Source organism: Frieseomelitta varia, unplaced genomic scaffold (assembly GCF_011392965.1).
Source record: "Frieseomelitta varia isolate USP_RPSP 00005682 unplaced genomic scaffold, Fvar_1.2 scaffold_341, whole genome shotgun sequence".
NCBI classification, from domain to species: Eukaryota; Metazoa; Arthropoda; class Insecta; order Hymenoptera; family Apidae; genus Frieseomelitta; species Frieseomelitta varia.
The window spans coordinates 297,758-319,386 of record NW_025110081.1 but is presented as its reverse complement, the minus strand read 5'-3'; the positions used below and the strand labels follow the sequence as shown (position 1 = coordinate 319,386).

At 36.5% G+C, this 21,629-nt stretch overlaps 1 protein-coding gene across 3 annotated transcripts in view; it reads left to right on the top strand.

Annotated features, from left to right (window-relative positions):
- LOC122530402 (neuroligin-4, Y-linked-like) overlaps window positions 1–21,629 on the top strand; it is a 294,079-nt gene that overhangs the window by 200,388 nt on the left and 72,062 nt on the right. For 2 of the 3 annotated variants that reach the window (XM_043657318.1, XM_043657315.1), the window contains one exon: window positions 6,200–6,391. The exons of the other annotated variant lie outside the window; for it this stretch is intronic. The gene's annotated coding sequence lies outside the window, so the exon portion shown is untranslated. The remainder of the gene's footprint in view (window positions 1–6,199; window positions 6,392–21,629) is intronic. 3 annotated transcript variants of the gene reach the window in all.

Here is a 21,629-nt window from a genome sequence, read left to right as displayed (position 1 = left end):
GCTCGAGCACGCGCGAAGCTGAACAAAATTTTCCGCTTTAGTTGCCATTGTGCCCCGGGGTCGCCATATCTATTTAACTCCCAACGTACTTTCCGCGTCTGCACACGAAAGCGACTATATACACGCTTTGATGTGTGCACGCGAACATAACCAAATATATAGAGAGTAAACATATGTATCTACTTACACTTGTACTCGCGCGAACATGTGCAGCGACTACGGCATACATACATGCATAGCTACGAGCATTCGAATATGAGTTACCAATGTTTGCGTATGCACAAACAGGCTGCATTGTTATAGAAGCAATTTCGGCAAATGAAGAATTTTCCTTCAAAGAGAGAGAGAGAGAAATATTGAAATGATCTCCATCGCTTTACCATGCGAACGCGAAAATCAAATTTCCCTCTCGACAGAAACTTGTTTCCGCTGATGGAAACACGAGAAGAAACAAACAGCCACAAAGGATACGAATAATCCTTGTGCATTTCAGCTGGATATTACAGACATATCACTGAAAAACGAACGAAACGTTGTGCCGTTCAGATCAGGAACACCCTGTATGCACGGGTATAGGTGCAGTCGCGCACACCGAGATACCAACTACAGTTTCGACAGCGACGTACACACACGCTCGCACGCGTAACCGCAGGTGTAATTCATGCATGTGCGCATTTACATGGACATACCGTAACCGCATGATTTATCGTCTTACGTGCCCGGACGAACTCTCGGTCCACTTCTATCATCGGTTTCCCCCGATCGCCACCCCCTCCGACCGCTTTCATTCGCCCTCCTAGCGGCGTGCCCGGGAAAGATGACTGATTTCCGCTGCTATCGAAATTCCTAGCAGCGGAGGTGCTACACGGGAAAGTTATTCCAACGAAAATCGTTCGAACTTCTGACTGAAAAATTTGGTTAAACCTGCGCGTGTCGTTTTGAAGTTAAAATATATCATTTATTGTGTCTTCCGAACGATCGAAACGAGCAGACTTGTAGATTTTGCACGATAGTGTGAAACACGTTGAGAATAAAGAGGAATAGAAAGATTATTATTTTTTATTCGTTATTAATTATTGTTTAAAGATCGAAATTATAATTCGATGATATTCTTGTTTGTCAGAAGAATGTAAAGTGAAGATACAAATTAATTGTATAAAGGTAGTTGTACGTGGTGTATTGATCTGTTCTCTTTTGTTTGAGATAGCGTCCAAATTCGAAACAATTATGTTATGAATTTAAAATTACAATAAATTGTAAACGTGCATATAATATCATTCTGTGGTAAAATTCCTTTTCTTTTACTATCATGTTAATGAGAAGATTTTATAAAACCTTAGACAACAATACTTTTCAAGAATAATATCAGAAGTATTCAACCTCATTTGAAAAACGTTTGACAATCTGTCGTGAATCAACTTGAACTAACTCCACGAGTCCATTCGATTTCGATACTCAGATGGGCTTCTGTATCCATGACACGACGTTAATGACCAACCACAACCACCAAGTGACCTTAAGCATCACTGACGTGACCTCAACAGTCACCTATGTGATCTGATCGCGTGACAAGATTCTGATGATCTCTATATAATGACGAATGACTGGGTGTTAAGAACATGACGTCAATGATTCCTGCGCGACCTAGAAATCTTTATGATCTTCACGAGTCTAGTGTAAATCTTCAAAGTAATTTGATTGTCAATGTCATGACTCTGATAACTCTTTTGTTTCAAATACCAGTGAGCTGATTTTCCTAACATAGGTACAGTGTGAAGTGCACGAAAGAAAATTTGGAAAGTAAAAAGTCGAGATCTCGATTTCGCGTGTAATATTTAAGAAACTGAACGAATTACTAGACTGCGAGTTTTTACGCGTCTATAGGAAATTTTACGAAATTGCATAATACACGTAATATAAAAGAATACATAAAATATTCAAAGTACAGCGCTTTTTGCAACGCTTGTCTACTATATGAAACAATTTACTACTTTTTCGCTAAAACGAATATGCACAAAAATCCATGCATGCACAAGTACTTTCAAGCTCATCCCTAGCAGAAAGAAGCATCATAATTTTGTAGAAAAAAATTTGGCAAGTTGACCCAACTCCGTGTATCACCACTAGCTTCCGCGTTTCCGAGGAAACATATTTTAAGACGAATAATCGTGTCTTTGGGTTTTCGAACGTTGCGTAGAAATCGCGGTTACTCCGTGCAACTTTCGAATATTCCTTTTCTCGCACGAGTCTTGACGTTCACGTTGAATCTACCATGAAAGATTCCGGCCACGTTTTACAGCTTCAGTTCTACGCTGGTTCTTTCACCCTCACCCCATCCTTCTCTTTTTTTTCCCCCTTGCGTCTGAAATTCCGAAAGTCCTGGCCGAGCTGCCTTTTCATTTAGAATTTAATGTTTCAAATGTCCCCCTCCTCTCTCCCTCTCGGTCTCGGTTTTAGCCACCGATTCCCGCAAACCCTTCGCGGGAAACGAGGTCGCAGTATAAAAGATATTGTAGTAGAACAAAAGGGAGGGGGAAAGACGTGAGGTAAGAGGCAGGACTGGAGAGAGTCGTTGAGAAAGTTTTTATCGGGCGAGCGAATGGACGTTCTCTCTCTCTCTCTCTCTCTCTCTCTCTCTCTCTCTCTCGATCGATTTTACCGTTCGATGAAGTGCTACCCTTTTCTGCTCCATTCTTCGTACCATCTTCGTCGGTTCTGTGTCCTTTTAACGGTGGTGAATCCATCTGGCATTTCATCCTTTACCTCGTTCCGGGCATTTCGTTCGCTCGGGGAATTTATATCTCCTTCTCCCGCTTTGTTCCTTTGCTCCTCGTTAACTTTTCGAAAAATCGCGTAACTTTATGGAGATACCGTTGCCGCGCGACGTTTTGCGATTTTGCGAAACAGTTGAGATTCCATTGCGCGAGGCGATAACAGGAGAAAATTTGGAAACGTGAAACGCCGGCGTTCGCGCAGAAATTTCAGAACAGTATAGATATTGAAATTCGTTCCTCGAACTTGATTCTAATGTTAATTAATTTTCTTCTTTGTCTTGCTTGATCCGGCAGACTAAAATTTATATTTTATAGGAATAGAATTTCATTCTCTGAACGTTATAAAAGGGATGCTTTGCCTATTTCAAATTTCCCATAAATACTCGTAATAAGTTAGGAGTTAAAATTATGGAGTTTTATATCTTTATAGACGCAAATAATTTCAACAAAAATTTCTCCCTTTCTCTATCACAAAATGTATTTTATTTTCGATATTTTACACATTATATACAATTCCTGCGCTTTTGTTATCCTCAAATTCCCCCATAAAAGAAAAAGAAAATACTGAAGAGCAAGAAACCCAGCCCGAAACACCGAAAGTCCCCAACAGAAGATTCAAATACTCGAAATCTGCTGGTATTCGAAACTTTTTGACTCCGTTCTGCTAATTAATCTTCCGTCCGCAACATCCAATTTCTATCTCGTCTACACGGTTAATCGCATAATCTATAACTAACCGCAATACACAGGTGGATCTATAATTTAGATATACAGCCTCGAAGACGTAGTGGGAACATCGGAATTCAAATTGGCGACACTTGGACGGTTAATTAGTTGGCCGAAGACAGAGCGAGACGCGAACGAGAGAGGATTGTATAATTATATCGGCCTCCGAGTCGCGCGACGCGTGGAAATAGGCGTTCGAATACGAACCAGATTCGAAATCGATACGACGATAATTGGCCGGCGCGTGTCTGATAGAATTGTCAGTGCAGCGCGCGATGTACACAGAAATTTAGGTTGCCCGGTCATAATAGCCTGACACGCGCTTACCAGCCACGCTGAATGAATCGCGGCAACGGCTGCTATCGCGATAAAGATATACCAATAATCGTACCTTTTATTTACACGAAATGGCTCGTCCTCGGCGATGCCGCGCTGCAAAATGATTCTCCGATACTGTTACGACCCGGTCGTAACGCGAATTTTAAGATATCACTATCACTTCGTTTCGCCATCTTGCTAACAAACGAAATGTCATACGTTGAATGACATTAGCTACGGAGGAAGAAACAAGCAACCATACAGAAGTTTTCGAGTAGACGAGCCTTTTTTGATTGGCCCTGGAGAAATTAGTTTTGCAGCGTTTTGAAGAAATTGATTTAATTCGTAATTTGACTGGCGATAAATGTTCTGGTATATTATACGCAGTTTTGTACTTTTGAATTTTCTTAAATGCGTGAAAGTTTATTAGTAATGTTATATTATATATTAATGAATCAACAGATTATAATAAATTTGTATGGGACAGATTTCTATAATTCCACAATTGTATTCTAATCTTAAATAACGAGAACCTATTTAAAGAAAAAAAAATTAAACAATGAACGTAAACGACTTTTGGAAAAAGTTAAATTTTCTTAACTGTTATCAAGATCAAATAACGCTTATTTCTGCAATTCTTAATTTGACTGAACTTTCTCAATAATCTCAATCACAGAGACTGTGAAATGCAAAATAAAATTGAATGATTATCCTCATCTCGTGCGAATGAAATATCCTCATCTCACAAACCAGCCATAAGCAAAAAAAAAAAAAAAAACGATTTCAAAGAGAATGTAATAAAGATTGAAAAAGAAATATGCTGGAAGACGAATATAAAAAACAAATTCTTCGCCTGACAATCGAGGGAAAAATCATTCATCACCAGCCTCGTTTCCCTTCGCATCGTCGACGTCGCTTGGTACTTTCATTCGACGTCGTAAAGCTAGCTTAACATGTCACTTGGCCCGATATAAGGCCCGGCTAGGACGCGCCGAATGAATTGTAGCCTGATCCAACATCAATATTGATTAAGTACACAACGAAGGAAAAGTGTAACTTAGCCCTCGGTGCAACAGCCCAGTCAGCCGATACCTGACACATAACGCTCGGATTAAATCTGGAGTGTCTTTGGCTGTAACTGATGAGACTGGCTCAAGGAAATCGCGCGGAACATTACTTCTCCGACTGAAGGAAGCCCCCTAATACTCTTCGATCAAAGTCCAGATAAAAGAAGGAGCTTTACCTTCGGAAAATACAGAGGGGCAGAACATTGACAAGCTATTGTTATTCTTTTACATCTCGGATTCCCCTTAAGCTCGAGAAACTGCTTATTTCCAAACGTTAAACTTTAAAATGCAATACTCCTCCCTTGATATTCGTTGAATATGACTCGCGAAATTGCTCGTCGATGAAAGGATCGCGTAAATTTCGAGTATGTAAAACGAATTATTACGAATAATATAATGTAGATATAAAAAATACAGTTGAATCACTTTGTGCAAAAAAAAAAAGTTAAATTAATCTTCAGTTTCCTGACGATCAACCATCTAGTTCCATCATTCTAGGATTGTGAAAATTATTAATAGTTTGCTCTATTTTAGAAATTATCTAGACTAGAGAGAATGTTCTGAATCTGTTCCAAATAATAAATTTCTATTTTCGCAATACTTTTCTTTATACAGAAAAACAAATTCCCCCTGACACAAACCGGAAGTATACATATTTCTAACGTAAAATACTGTCGTTCGTATAACTTGAAAATAAATCTCGTTCGCAGACTTCCGATCCTGTAAACATCCTATAAATATTACAAAATATTTCATGACATCCTGTATCTCAAAGTATTTTAAAATATTTCTTAATATCCTGTGTATGACAGACGTTACATATAGAGTAAGAACACGTAACAATTTCTCTAGGAACGATGTACAGGATGTTTCCGAAACTACAATACAGCCGGCCGATTCTACATGTATGTACGTAAATATTTCTTCGCGAGATATGCCTTTTAACACATACATACGTAAAGTGAAAACAGAGAGATGGAACGAACGAACAACAGCTGACCGACAGACAGACACTATTTACAGAACTATTCCGTACAGTGATGTACAGTGTTGTTGGACCAACGGAGCGCGGGATGAGAATCTGGCGACTCCGCAAAGAGCGCATATATTTTCAACAATTTCGTAGCTCGATATATACATTACGAGCAAACTCGTTATTTGCAGGCAATGAAAACTTTCGTGCACTGCCGATAAATTCGCGGCGGTTTCTCTCACAATGAAATCTCAGTCGCGGGTGCTCTTTGTCCGAACGCAACGATCCCCGTGGCCGTGCTGGTTCGCCATGAGTAACGGGCCCGTTTCACTTTGTTGCAGCGTCAACATACTTCACGCCGAGGGTCGTGTCGAGCAGATAGTGAAAGGACATTTAATTCCCCCACGTCGCGGCGAAGGACAGCGCCCGGCATAGCGAGAGGGAAATCCACGGATTATTTCTCGTGCTCTGGCTGCACGTCTAGCAGCACGGGATGGACACTTAGAGAGCTTTATGAATCGTGCGCGACGCCGGTAAGTGAAGCGTTTATTTCTCCCTTAATCGCTCCGTTTGTCTCCGGTGATAAACCGCCGTAGCCTTGTCGTTCCCCCCCCCCCCCCGCAAGCTCTCGCATCGCTCCCAGACAAGTGTCCATTTATCCCGAGGAAACCGAAACCAAGTCGAGCAGCAAATTTTCCCTCGCTGAGCCTCAACTTGTCCTCGTCCCCCGTATGATTTTTCGACCCCCCCCCCCCTCCTATTTCTTCGACCGCAGTGGAAAATTGCGTCCTCCGCGCGGATCCTCGAGACGAATCGTTTCGGGAGCATTTAGGAAAGAAGAGAACGAAGAAGTTGAATTACGAGATGATTCTCTTGTTTTAAATATACTTGTCTTCCGAGGTACAATGATTACATAATTATTATATGGCTGTGATTTTCAATCATCAATCGACCATTCTTGACATTTATTCGTGCTTTGAAAGCATTTGCCTTTACTAACAATAAGAAAGTACTAAATGTGAGGTAATACAGTCATTTGACATTGTCTGACGACATTCAAAATGTTCTTTTCTTTTTAAATTAGTTTTAAATTGTCAAGAACAATATCAAAAGAAAACTTCAGCGCACCTTAAGTTTCAAGAGAAACTCAGAGATCTAATTAATAAAATTTGAAGAAATATTTATAGCGTTGCACAATACTGGTTTTCATCAAAGCATAAAATCTTTTCTTTATATTCCTTTCATTTTTTTTTCTTTTTTTACCATGATAAAAGTTACTTTATTTGCATTTTAATGGATCAATCGAGAGATACGAATGAATTATACTGAAAACTCGAACTCAAGGATTTTTCAACTTTGTTACTCATGGGAGGAGTTGAGGCCAAAGTAATCGAGCTAGAAAAATTTTCGAGCGAGGAAAAGTTTCAACTTCGTCGAGAGAAAGAGAGAGAGAGAGAGAGAAAGAGAACAGATACAACCGGACCGTGATTTCAGATTTCCTCGAAAAATTCTATGGTAACCTGTTGCTCGTATGGAGCGTACGTGTTCTGTTCCGCGTCTCAAATGAGATGTATCGCCGCTACGTTATTCCAAGTATCTACAATAAATTTCCACGAATTTTCCATTGTCCTAACACCTCAGAAACTTCACCTTAAGAAATCGATTAATACCAGGAAATTCGTTCGCTTACATATTTCGTAACGTATTTCGATTTCCTGCCCGATTAATCGAACTTCGTTTCGACGCAGATTTTGATGAAGCAACCAGCCGTCGTAATTAAATTGCGCGAATTGAATCGGACTCTGCCGAGATTGTTCGCGCGCGAATTTCCACGAGGGCCGAAACAAATGGTTTCTGATACACTTCTCGCCTTCGCGATCGTAGATAATCGGAGGGGGCGAGAGTAGAAGGGTACGGGATAAGTCAGCCGCGGGCGCAAACTGCAACAACTGTTAACTGCATCGACTGTAAACTTTGCCAGCAGTAAAACGCATAAATAATGGAAACTTCGTGCCGCGCAGAGATAATAGAGAACGGGTTAAATGTGTTTCCACGTAGCCAGTGTGACAATAGATAACTGTACAACGGTGTAAGTGGAAATGTATAGCATAAGTCAGACATGCAGTCGCCCTGAAGCGGTACAAACTACTTGAACCATTAACTGTACTCCTTATGACAAGTATTTGCGCTTTATCAGCAATAATAATAACGGCGTTTCGTTAATTTTCCAACTGTAAAACAGGTAATGGACATTTTTAAATTTTACGCGAGTTCGATTCATTACAATTTAATACAATTTCATTCAGAATAATAATCAAATGAAAACGTAATACAACGCACACGTGCATTTTAGATGTTACTATTTACTAATTTACAGTGTGTTTTTAAATTATATATTAGGTTCGATGTAATTCATAATACTAAGATAATAATAATATATCATTGTATAGTATACCAATATAGCAATAATATGATAATATCTTTCCTGTGTCGTAAAAGAAGAAGCAACGGCAGCTTCTTTTTAGTTGCTCAATATTTTCAAAACTACGAATTTTCGTTAAAAAACAGAATCCACGCAAATTCTATTTATTATACGTACGTCGCCTTTCAATTTATCACTTTCCACATCGTCGATGATGATAATCAGAAAGAAAACGCAGGAGGTGGAGGGGGAAAGGAATGCATAACCGGATTATCGATAACGAATACAGGGCTTGGTGGAAGTGGCGAGAGAGATACGATAAGGAAAGTTTCTAAGGGGTGGTTTTACGTTACTTCATAAAGCGGCCCGAGTGTTTCTCCACTTTTCAGTTAAAGGCATGAAAGCCAAAGAGGGAAGGGGCGGTGGCTGAATACCCCCGTAAATGAAGGATTATTCTTCGTGCTTGATAAACCAGCGAGAAGGCCCCGGCAATAGAAACTCGGTCGCGTTTATTAAAACAAAGTTAAATCCCGTAAGAATAGCCTAGCGAGGAGAATCGAAAACAAGCGGATAGTAAATTTGCGTTATCTCTTCACCTCCTTGAAAATCCCCTCGCCCGTCCCGGGGACGGATTCTTCCATTAATCGGCAGGGGAGAGACGCGGACAGGAAATTACGTCTGTAATATTACCTGTTACGAGCTATTGGCCCTTATTCCGGTCTCAATGATAACATTGTACGGCCTCGAATGCCATTCGTCGCAAGAAATATGGTAGGTCTTTCGGGAATAAAGCATCTTCGTCATTTTCGGTCTCCGACTCGGTCGCGTCAGTGGTTCTCAAATTATCTTCAGATTTTCAATTTTGCACGTTCATTTAAAAATGCAATAATGCAGAAGATATGCAAATAACATCTACAATAAATTCTTATGTAAAATATCCAAGATGTCCTACTCGTTACAATATTTAATAATTAGTAATCAAAGCGTGAAATGTTACATTAAGTTCAGATTAGGATTACTTTACACGCTTGCAAAGATCGGTTATTTCATGCGTAATAATCTAACGTATTTTTTATCAAAAAAGATACCAGACTTAATAAAAGATACTGTTTGCCAACGTTCAATTTACAATGATATATTGTACGAATACATTTTAATGTTTAAGCTAAAAAATGTACGGATCATCGGTTAGAAGATAACAAGCGGGTTGAGCCACTCATTACAGCAGCTTTATTAGTTCAGGGTGAATGAAGTAAATCGAAGAAAAAAGAAAGCGAGAAGAGCCGTTGGTGTAATCTAATTTGCTGATGCGACAAGAAGAGGGGTCTGAATTGCCGGGAGCGGAGGTAAAAAGCGGCGCCGATCGATTCCACGCGGGAAAATTGGAAATACCTTGGTCCAATCTCGAATCAAACCGTTCTACGGTGAATCAAGATAAGGGGGATCGCTCCTTACTCGACTCGGAAGCATTTGAGATTGTTCGAAGGATCTCTTAAAATTTCTCACAGTGTCGCCACAAATTCATCGACTTTACCTGCTCGGTGAAGACGTGGGCAATCTTTTCGAACCTCGTAGATTTTCTGTTACGAGCGAGTAAATGCACTCCTGAAGATATATTCGGTGCATTTATTAAATGGAAGGCATTTAATAAATAATCCCTATTTGGAAAAGTTATCACTGACTTTGAATATATTTGAAAACTATCAGTAGACTGTGAGTGCTTAAAAGTTTGGAAACTTGTTCAAGTTTCAAAAGAAATAACAATCTCCTTAAATACAAGTAAATATAAATATTTTATTTGTGATATTGATGGAAAATGGTGCTCCAAACTTCTAATCAGCTTTATATTTCTACAAATACTAATATAGCCTGAACGGAAACTCGTCTCACATAACGAATGTATGTAAAATTTAAAGCTTCTTAATTCTAATCTTGAAAAATGAACGAAGCCCTCTTCTAAATCTCTCTCTTATGTATTCAACGAAAAAAAAGAGAGAGAGAGAGAGAGAGAAATCAAAGATTCGCACTTCAGTATTTCACAGCGGCGTGAGGGGAAACTGGGACGAAAATACGAAAGGAAAATACGAGGATATTGTTAGAAGATTTTCTTTATGCCCGTATCTCTGATAGAAGATTCGAGGCAATGCGTGGATCTGAAAGATTCGCGATAGCATGTATGATATATTAATATTTAATAATCGGAAAGAAGAAAAGCTCAGCGAGATACGTTTCACGGCGCATGCATATTGAACGTGCAAAGACGCGAACTATAGGGTAGGAGATGTACAAATAGCTGGTACGTGATAGTAAAGCTGAAAATATGAACCTTTTACTTTCGTAGCATGGCAACCAGATCGAAATATACGCGATTGAATAACTCATACATTTTGTCTTCGAGGAGAATCGGTTTTGTACATGCACGCGTATCACACTGAAAAATCTCCTTATTTAGGGGAAATTCTAGCGAAAAGAAATATTTGCATGTACAGTGATTCACGAAAGTTTTCAAACTTCTTACCCCGCGGAAAATGTTTATGAATATGCAATTTTATGTATGTCATTCTCTTCGAAATTGCATTAGCATTGCAACGAGACGTTGCTGTAGTGACTACATTCGTAAAATTTAAAAGGAATCTGAAGATGTATATTTCAAATATACGTTTGAATAAAAATTAACAAATAACGTGAATGATCACCTCAAATATATAATTTAATACGATCTAATTAAATATTGTGACTGTATGTGGCAATAAAACTTCTATACACTTTCAAATTTGTTTTAAATAGTTTACAGTTATGGTTGGATTATAAATGTGAAATAAACGAATAACATTTACGCAAGTATGCTCGAAAAATATGCAAAACGCGGTGCATTATGTAAAATATAAAATTTCCATAATCTTCTGATCACATGACAAAATTTTTATCTAAAAAATTCCGTATAAAACACTTTTAAATATTTTCACGAAATACTTACTATCGTAATACTTTTTTCAAATTTCTCATAATCAGTGACTGATTCACTGCAAACGATTATTTGCGTCGATAAACTGGAAAAATTTCAGATCTCAACATTCTTCCCCCTTTTTTTTCTGCAGACGCAATTAATTACTATGCTTTTTATTTATGAAATTATCAACGACAGTCATTGCACGACGATTGTCAAATTGTCATTGGGTAAGATAATAATTAAGGTAATTAATCGTCGCTCCATCATTGACGCAATTTCCCAGTTCCTCTTCTCTTTTTCCACTCCGTTCAAACAAAGTACGGCGTCTCCCGGAGGAAATCGATATTATTCATCTTGCTTAAGCTCTTTAACGCGAGAGATGAATTAACTCGTCATTCAAACCTCGTCGATTCATCTCGGAATATTAAACAAAATTGCTCTTCATTCCNCTCTCTCTCTCTCTCTCTCTCTCTCTCTCTCTCTCTCTCTCTCTCTCTCTCTCTCTCTCTCTCTCTCTCTCTCTCTTTCTCCCTACGTTCTATATAGATATATAAAATATCGCAAATCTAGACCTTTGAAAATCAGGAAAATATTATGGCATACGAAACGGAAAAATCAAAAATAAGAAAATCTCGTTGAAAGTTTGAATTTAAGGATTTATCAAATTTAGACTTAAATTAATTCTTGATTAGTATGTTACTTTATACATTCTATAAAGATACATTTAGAACAAAACTTGTTTACGCTAATTTTCAAAGTTATCTTCTTCAGAAATTAAATTTCTCTGGTAAAAATTTTGTAAAAATTTCCGATAAAATTTCAATTTATTTTTGCTTTTGCTTATTGTTTCTCCTGTTCAATCAGAAATATTTATGTATACATTCATAATTTGATACACATTTTTGTCTTCTTTCAATCAAGCTGAAAAAATATATATCATAATCACCGTCGCGACAAATCGTTTTCAATTCTTTCCTCGAGCAACTCTTGCGTTCCCTCTCGGTCATTAGATTTTCATTAAAGTCAAACTCGAATTGCAACCGTGCAGTGCGTCGCGCCAGACGAGTACATTCGTGCCGATCCATTCTTAATGACGACCGCTTTCAAGAAATTCCGTGAGTTACACATTGCAACAGCGACCACCGAGAATGTCACTGCAAAATAGTAAACATCCTGAACAATTCACTAGGCTAGGTTCCACAACCGAAAACCCAGAAATCCGCCTGTTTACGCATCTCGGGCCCGTGAATTTCTCGCCCGTATAGCCCCACTCCCGATCGCCCCACTATCGTCCCTTTTGGATAAGAATTCTAATATCGCGCCGGGACCTCTCGCTCAGTCTTGTTTTTGCGTTCGACTTCGGTGCCTCGTCCTCTAATTCTGCCACCTTCACGTTTCGACATCTCGTTAAGCGAAGTTTTCCTTTAATTTTAATTCTAATCGAAGACCGTAAGAGAAGAACGTATTTAATTACGTTATTTTCTATAGAGTAACAGTTTTAAAACTCATCGACGTGTCATTGTTGATTAATCCTACATTGTTAATTAAAATTGTCTGTGTATTTTATTTTTGAGCTCGATATATATTCTTTTTAAAAATATTACTCGTCACCTTGTTGAAAATATTGAAATATCGCTTGCTTCGACAGCGAGATTTTTTAGCTTTCGTATAACTTTCTCAAATTGTTTAAGGAGTTTTGAAAGGCTTTCATCTTTGTCTTGTTCTTTCATTTAATATTAAAACCAAGAAATTAATAAAATTGTATTCATTACGTTCTTCTCCTGTGATCTTCATTTATTTATAGTGTTGAGTGCCTCGTTACCTACGTAATTGCAACTAATACCAGCACACGGTAAGTCTTGTTCATATTTTTCTTCAATATTGCTCCGAATGTTGAATAAACTTGGAAATATTTGTTTGACGACCAACGTATTATAGAGATACTAAAAATTTCCATCGATTGCATCTTTAACATTAAACTATTATTTTAATTAATGTACTCTCGCAATTTCAAAGTAAATCTCATCCAACGGCAATTATTAACAATTCAACATAACAAAACTCTCAATATCGACATTCACAATATTATTCAATATTATTATTCAAATTTATCGGATATTACACTTGTTGCATACGAGCGTAATGTTATCCGTTCATCTGCTTCGAGTAATGAACAACGATTGCACACCGATGCAACAGCATAAAACGTAAAACAATTTCAATCGGTGGTACCCAAGGAGAGCAAACAGACCACGCATGAATTTTATCGTAAATTTGTTAAACCTCGAGCAACAACGAAGAAAGAGAGAGAGAGCTAAGAGAATTAAGTCTGCGTCTGACAGTCCCACGATCAATCTCCAACCCTTGGTCTCGGTCTCTGCAACCCCTTTTCGTGATCCCGAAAGCTCAAGAAGTTCGCGAGTGGACAATGAATACTCCTTTCGTCCGGCGTTGTGAGTGCGTTTGAAAAAAAACGAAAGAAAAGGAATGAATAAAGAAGGGAGAGGGAGGTAATAAATAGAGAGTCGAAAAGACCGTAGACGGTTTTCGTGCTGCTATTCTTTGAGCCATGTTGCGACGAGGATCGCGTCGGATCGACACAACTTTTTCTACGATCAAACAAGCCGATGTTTACTGGCATCGACAAAGGAAAGACCGAGAGAACAGGGTGAAGAGGGATGTAAGTAGTTTCGAGACGTCTAGCAACATTTACACTGAGAACACGGTGTCGCTTTAACTACCATCGTTTCGTATAATCGACGTTCAACCCCTCCTCTGTCCTGTCTTGTTCAAGATACTCTCGCGAAAGGCTTGCTGGAAGTGAAATTCGAAACTAAATGAAATTCCATCCGATCCCGGTTTTACTTGAAACACTTTCACTATATTGCTGGCTTGTATATATTTTATATAGATTCTCGTGTATACATACATGTCTCAGAAAGATGCTCTGAGGGATTGAAACAAGGGGAGGATAATAAATATAGAATAATTCACATGCATTGGTTGGAGTGTATCAGAAGAAGTGAGAGTAAAGCAGTGTTATTTAAATACTAATAATTGGATGAAAATTATTTTTGAAGTAAATTTGATTCGATTTGAAATAGTTTTAATGAAGAAACACCAATGTAAACATTCGAGTGTTTGTCATTCTCTATCTGTCTTTGTTAATTCTAAAGTAATAGGAAATTAATTCAGCACAAAGTGAATGAATTATCTTTAACAAATAAAGAATAATAGAGTAACTGCTTGATACAAATAATGAATAAACAAGTCAAATAACAAATTCAATGAAAAAAAAAAGGATTAAAATTTATTTACTATTTGATATTGTGAAATATTGACCTACCTTTCAGAATTATTACTTGCGTGAGATATAAAATTTTGTATAATTTATGTAATAATTTATATAATTCAAGAATAAAACTGTTATAAATATGTTTCCTTGTTTCCACTTGTCAATTTTTTGATGAGTTCTTATGAACTTGCATCAAAGATGGATAGAGAATGCAAAGTTTTCCTCTTCTATACATTCGAGTTTCTTGTCTTTTCTTCTTCTTCCAAGTTAGAAGAGTGAAACTCGTACCGCGATTTTAATGAGATTTACCTCGTTCTACGTCAAAACTAAAACCTTCAACTTCTTCCATCTCTCCCTCCCTGCTGAGCCGAGAAAAAACGAGAAGCACTGCCAACTAATTCTTTTAACATGGAAATTTTTGTACCGTTAATTCCCGTGAAACTTATCCAATCTGACGTGTAAAAAAATTATGATATTTTCAAATGTAAATTGCAAAAAGTAATTCTTTATTTCAGAGTACTGAATCTTAGAAAATTTCTGATAGTAACTGTAAGTTTTATAAAATTTTCATAATTTCATTTTCAACTATGAAATTATGTGTATTATATGAAACATTTTGAAATTTCAGTAGCACATAAATTATAATAATAACATGAATATTTTAGATTAGAAGCAAGCAAACTCTAATTATTACTGTAAAGGTAAAAGCAACAGATATGCCTTCGTTATCAAACATCTTCTATTAAAACGAATTAATGCCAAAGTATGCAAAACTGAGTCTGCCTTTCACGTTGAAGGACGTCATTTTTCCAGATGGAAAATTCTTTTCATATTTCGTGAACAAGAAAAGGAATTGACTACATAATTGGTATTAACATAATTAAAATTGTGAAGAATTATGAAAATACTTTGTAGCATAACAGTTTAAATAGGATTACACGAAAATGATTTGCGAACAATTTATGACATGAACACTATATTACGTTTAAATAATTATGATGATAAAAAGTAACGTCGGACATCTCTTTAAAAAATTTTCGACCAAGAAAAACAAATATCTTTTGATATGTTAAAAAATTTATTTTTCTCGCGAAGCTTTTTATTCAACTCTTTCAATTTTTTCCATCATCATCAGATAAATCAAATTTATCGTAAAAATTATTGTAAGTTTTACAAAACCGATATTAAATCCTAGTAATATCTCATGGAAGTCAGTCGTGCAACTGAAACCTTCACTGCAAGGCGAAAGTCCAAATCTGATATTAAAAATTTTCACGTGTTTCACATAGACACGCGATATTAAGAATTTTTTAAAGTGAAAATTATTCGATGCAGTGAACAGCGGATCTCGATTCCTCCCCATTTCCATTCTCGATGATTATTTAAAAAATCGAAAACGACGGATATTGGCAACGTCTCAAAGACTTTTCTTCGGCTGAAACGAAACGTTATTAATATCGTGCTGAATTCGAGGCCGCCTTGGAAACATTTGCATGAACAGAAAATGAAGAGCCCTCGTCTTCGAGTACAATTACACCGTACGTTGATATTAAAAATGCCATTTGTTTTTTAATTACTTCTAAATAATTTTTAAATTATTAAAAATAATCCAAATCTAAATGTGTGTAGTGACTCACAGGAATATTTAAACATTTAAAAGTAGTTCTACTAAATATCGAAATTTATTGATTTAATAAATTAAATTAAATTTCGTGAATTTTTTGAAATATATTTGTAATAAATTTCTACGTACGTTTTCCAATTTGTATCATGTTACATGTCGTACAATATTTACTATATAACATGATATATTCCAAAAAAGTTTTTGCAGGTATGCAAATATTTTTCACGAGCCATTATATAATCCTGACTAAATATACAAAATTCTAGATTAAAAATAAATTTTATTCTGCCTCTGGAAGTAAGGAGGAATCGAACGACCAAATCCTGAGACCGTATTTAATATTTGCAATATTGAAATTACACGGAATAAAGATCGCTTTAGAACTCGTCCTTCCGTGTCCATTTAGCTACAAGAGCATAATTACAAACGATGGGAAAAATTATTTTTCTAACCATCAGTGCGCTCTGTACTGATATACTTCTTTCTCGAGTCTGTTAAAGGATATACAGAGTGCTAATCGCAATGTTATTTAACATCTTTTTAACACAATTGTTTTTAAGATAAATCTTAAATTATCTTCATTAAAAGATTTTTTACTTTGAATGCAACTAAGAATTTGTAAAATTTCTAAATATTTCATGTTATATTTTTATATTTTCCAATTTCTGAGCTATTAAATTCTAGAATTTCTAGAATTTTTAGATATTTACATTTTCCATACATTTTTGTAACTTTAAATTTGCATTTATAAGTACATAAACATCACTCTAATTACATTATTTTTCTAAACACGATGTTCCATTGCTCTCTTTCTATCTATTCTGACTATAGAAAATTTAAAAATAAGCTACTTGAATGTTCCATATTTCACGATGCACCCTGTATATGCAGTTTACAGCATCGAGTTCCGATAAAAACTCGGGAATTAAAGGCATGCGTTTTTCCTCGTTTGCTGGTAATGAAAAGCGGTGATATTTTTCTTGTTCCCATCTTTTTTCCCTTCTCCCTCTCCCTTCTCCGTTGCTATTCGTTCATTTTGCTTTTCGTTCAGCTTTAATTAGAAGCAACGACCGAAAAAAAGATTATGGGAATGTGAATTCTTACCGTGAGATGTATACTACTCCATATTTTAAGGCCCGTTGCTCCCTTGAATGTCTCAAAATTACAGCGAAGACGGTGATTCAAGTTGACATCTTAATAACACAATTTTCCTCTTGCTTCAAAACAAGCGGCGTAAAATCGTTGCCCGTCAACGAGGAGAGTGGCAGCCATTAAAATGTCTCCCCTGAAAGGATAACGAATTAATAAAAGTAAAACACTGCAAAATACAAAAGCTACCTTTCGCTTTCCTCATTCTTTTTTTAAAGAGCGGATTATGAGTCAATCTACTTAAAAAAAGAATAAGTTCCATTCTGTTTAGAAAAATAGAACTTTCGTTTCCTGAAGCTTTATGAAATTAGTATCTTGACTCACTTAATTGCACTTGTTAAAAATAAAGCAGAAATGAGACAGAAAACAATAGAATATGTTTAAAAATTTATCTACAAACTCTTCTTGACATACGTATTAAAACTAATTTATATGATTTTTAAACTTTAATTAATCCTAATTGTTAATTATATGTACCTTGTACGTTTTTAATGACAGTTTCTCAAACAGAAAACTACGGTCACTACATATACATGCTTCATAATTATACATACAATGCATTCACACGTGCTATGGTGTATTCTTTCTATCACATGTCGATTAAATTATTACTTTCTCGCGAATTTCTTAAAAAATAACGCCTAATCTAACAAAAATTCGATCAAATTGCGACAGTTTCTCAAACGAAGAACTACGGTCACTATATATATGCTTCATAATTATACATATATTGCATTCACACGTGCTATGTTGTATTCTTTCTCTCACACGTCGATTAATTTATTACTTTCTCGCGAATTTCTTAAAAAATAATGCCTAATCTAACAAAAATTCGATCAAATTGCGATAGTTTCTCAAACGAAGAACTACGGTCACTATATATATGCTTTATAATTATACTTACATTCCATTCACACGTTCTGTTGTATTCTTTCTATCACACATCGATTGAATTACTAATTTTTCGCGAATTTTTTAAAAAATAACGCCCAATCTAACAAAAATTCGATCAAATTCCGACAGTTTCTTAAATGAAAAACTACGGTCTGCTGTATATATCACATCGTAATTACACTTACATCGCATTTACGCGTGCTATGCTGTAGTCTTTCTATCACACGTCGATTAAATTACCACTTTTTCGCGAATTTCTTAAAAAATAACGCCTAATTTAATAAAAATTTGATCAAATTACGAGGAACTAGCACGCCTGCCACCTCACGCGACCCGCTTTCAGCGCCACTTCAGCAAATTCAAATCAGTTACACTTTCGGGTATCTTCGGAAACGTTCGGTTTTTTAAATTGAATCGCAGGCGCTACGGCAGAGGGCGTTGTCGTAGGTCTGTCTCTTTTCTGTCGTAGTTTTAATTCGCGTAGTTCTGTCTCTTGCAAAATACATGATACTTTTCGAAAAATTACCGCGTTATAATAGAATTTGGTCTGTTCTCTGTAATATCAATGTTTTATCATCTATACTGAGTGTTTTATCGTGTGTCTCGCTGTGTTTGTACTTTAATACGTAATAATATTTTGTGTTCCGTGTGTCATCACAAAAAGCATCTTTCATTTCGCGCTACATACTTCAACAAAATAACAAAATGACAAGATGGACAATGGATTTTCACGATCACAATTGGGTTTCCTCAACTTTTATCTTCTAGTTTCTTCAAGGTACGTTCATTTTCTTCGCTTCATCAGTTCCATTAAATATGCGTATACGTAACATATATGTACGAAAGGGGTTAGTTTGATAATCGAAGTCTAAACGACAGGTATGATATACGTATCTTTATGACATTTACGTCATTTTATATTAAATTTATAGAAACAATGATTCACTTCTTGTATTCAATAACAATCAAATGTTGAATATTATAATTGAATATTATACTCTCGTGGCATACATATCATTCGTATCATCTTCTGTCGAATTTGTAAAAATTAACTTGAAAAATAGAAACAGCTCACATTTCAGTTTCTTCAAAATATTATTTATTTCCTTCATTTGATCACTTCGATTAGATATTCATGTGCATGTATGCATCTATCATATATGTATGTATATATATATATATATTATACGCGAAAGAGGTTAGTTTAATAATCGAGCTTCATATTAATATTTCTCACATGAACAAAATAAATATTCTTATTGCACACCAGTCACATCATTTTTTCCTTCAATTTATAAAAATCAGCCCCAACCAGTGAACCAATGAAAACTCCCTTTATGCGAATATTCGCGTTCATCCACATTATCCGAAAAAGGAAGAAGCGAAAAGCTCCTCTCCGTAACTCTCGAAACCATCTGAAAGCAAGAAAAGAATAATCCCAATGCTCTTTACTATGCATTACGTTTAGTCTTTCACACAAGTTTCATAATCCCTTGGTTTTTCTCCCGCGAATCAGAGGCCCGTAAATCAAAATTTTACGGCCATAGGAATAAAGGTGGTTGACGGCGGTTATCTTTTTTTAAAACGGAGGCGAAAGTTTGTTGAATATGACAGTACGCACGCCCGGATTTTGTCGAAAGCGACAAAGATCTGCGGAAGAGGGTGGGTGGTTTAGGACACGCGCGCGCACTCTCGCACCCCCGCAATGATTCGTAACTAAATGCAAATGCGTGTGGGCACTGCAGTAAATGCAAATGCAAAGAGACGTAGTCGTCGCCATCTCGACTTTAAGCTGAGCTAATGCATTCAAGTGCAACGAAAGCAACGGCGGTTCGTCGACCCTCCGGACTTAGTAAGCTGCAACCTTCGTGCAAAGTCCCAACTACGTCACTCTATTTAATTACCACTGCATCCGAGTGCCTCTGATAATGCGTTTAAGGGGCGTATTTTCTCCCGTGAAACTTTGCCAAAGATCACGGAAACCTGTTACGATTCGTCGATCAAGAGAGGAATTCATCGTTCTCTCTTTTCGCTACGAGCACCGAAACTTTTTACACATGACTTGACGTCGAAGAAATTTCCAACTTGGGAACGTTGGTTACTCGTTGACAAATGAAATTGGGAGGATTGTTTAGACGCTAGGCTAGGCAAAGGATGCTCTTTTGTGCTCTCTGTGAACTTTCGGCAAAAATATTTCGGCACAAATCGCAGAAGATAAGACCACAATTCGAGTCAGATATCCATCATTTAATTTAACAACTTTACGATCAGTTGCTGTGTATTATATATAACACAGTGTAACAACAATAGTTCCCTATATTTTCAACTTTGCATATTTCGTTCATTCGGACGAAATCAGAGCTCCGAAAGGACGAATGAAAAAAGTCCAAAACATTCGCTTTTCGATTGGTTTATTTCGTCCAATTCAACCAGATCGAAAACTAACAGTCAACAATTTTCGACGTCGGTGAACGGTAGTATTTTGTAGCTTTTTTTTCACCACCGTCCGCCACTCGAGAGAGAAAAAGACCAAAGCGTGAATCAATAAATCGAAGTGTCCATAGAATACTGACGGTTATTAGCAAATTTAGTGCAAGCTAGATCCCGCCGCAATTCCCATGTTTAACGTGGACCGACACATTATTCGAGCGTAGGTAATTTGTCGACGTTTACACGCATGCAAATATACGCGGTACGTACGTAGGTACGTACATAGCAAGCCGCCGCAGCATTTATCTGAAGTTCGATTATCTGACAGCGCGCCTGTAATAACTAACCTGGCCTGGATGGAATTTCCACTAATCGACCGTGACGGTAATGGAAATAAATGAATCTCCCCAACATTGCAACCTTTATTAGATTCGGGATGCAAGACTTTGCCATGTGTCTGTAGTTTACATATTTCCCTTTATTATTCCTCTTGTCATTAAGACGTAATACCGATTTTATTACTTAGTGGCACAGGGATGCAAATATTAAAGAAAATTTTTAAAAATTCATCATTTTGATACATAATAAACCGAGCAACACGGTGAAAATTGTGTACATGATCCATCTAGACTGTGTCTTTTGTTATTTTTGTCATTCGTTTTCAATTAATTCTTTTAAATTCTGAAATTTTACGAAATACACAACGATTCGACACTGTTAATCAGTAGCGTATAGAAAGGTCGTAAAAATCTTATGAAAATTAATAATATAATAATAGAATCTTGTTGAAAATGAAGTTCACTGTGTCTATATTTGTATTAGAGCTATAGGTCAATTTATTTAACAATATTACGGACGTAGGAGCAAATTTCAACAACTACTGGTACCCATTATCTAGTTCCACATTTTCCAACGTGCAACTGCAAACAAAAATAGTTCCAAAAAATCAAAAAAATAAATCAAAACAGTGGAATACTGTAAAATTCGTTTAGAATTCTTGGGAAATA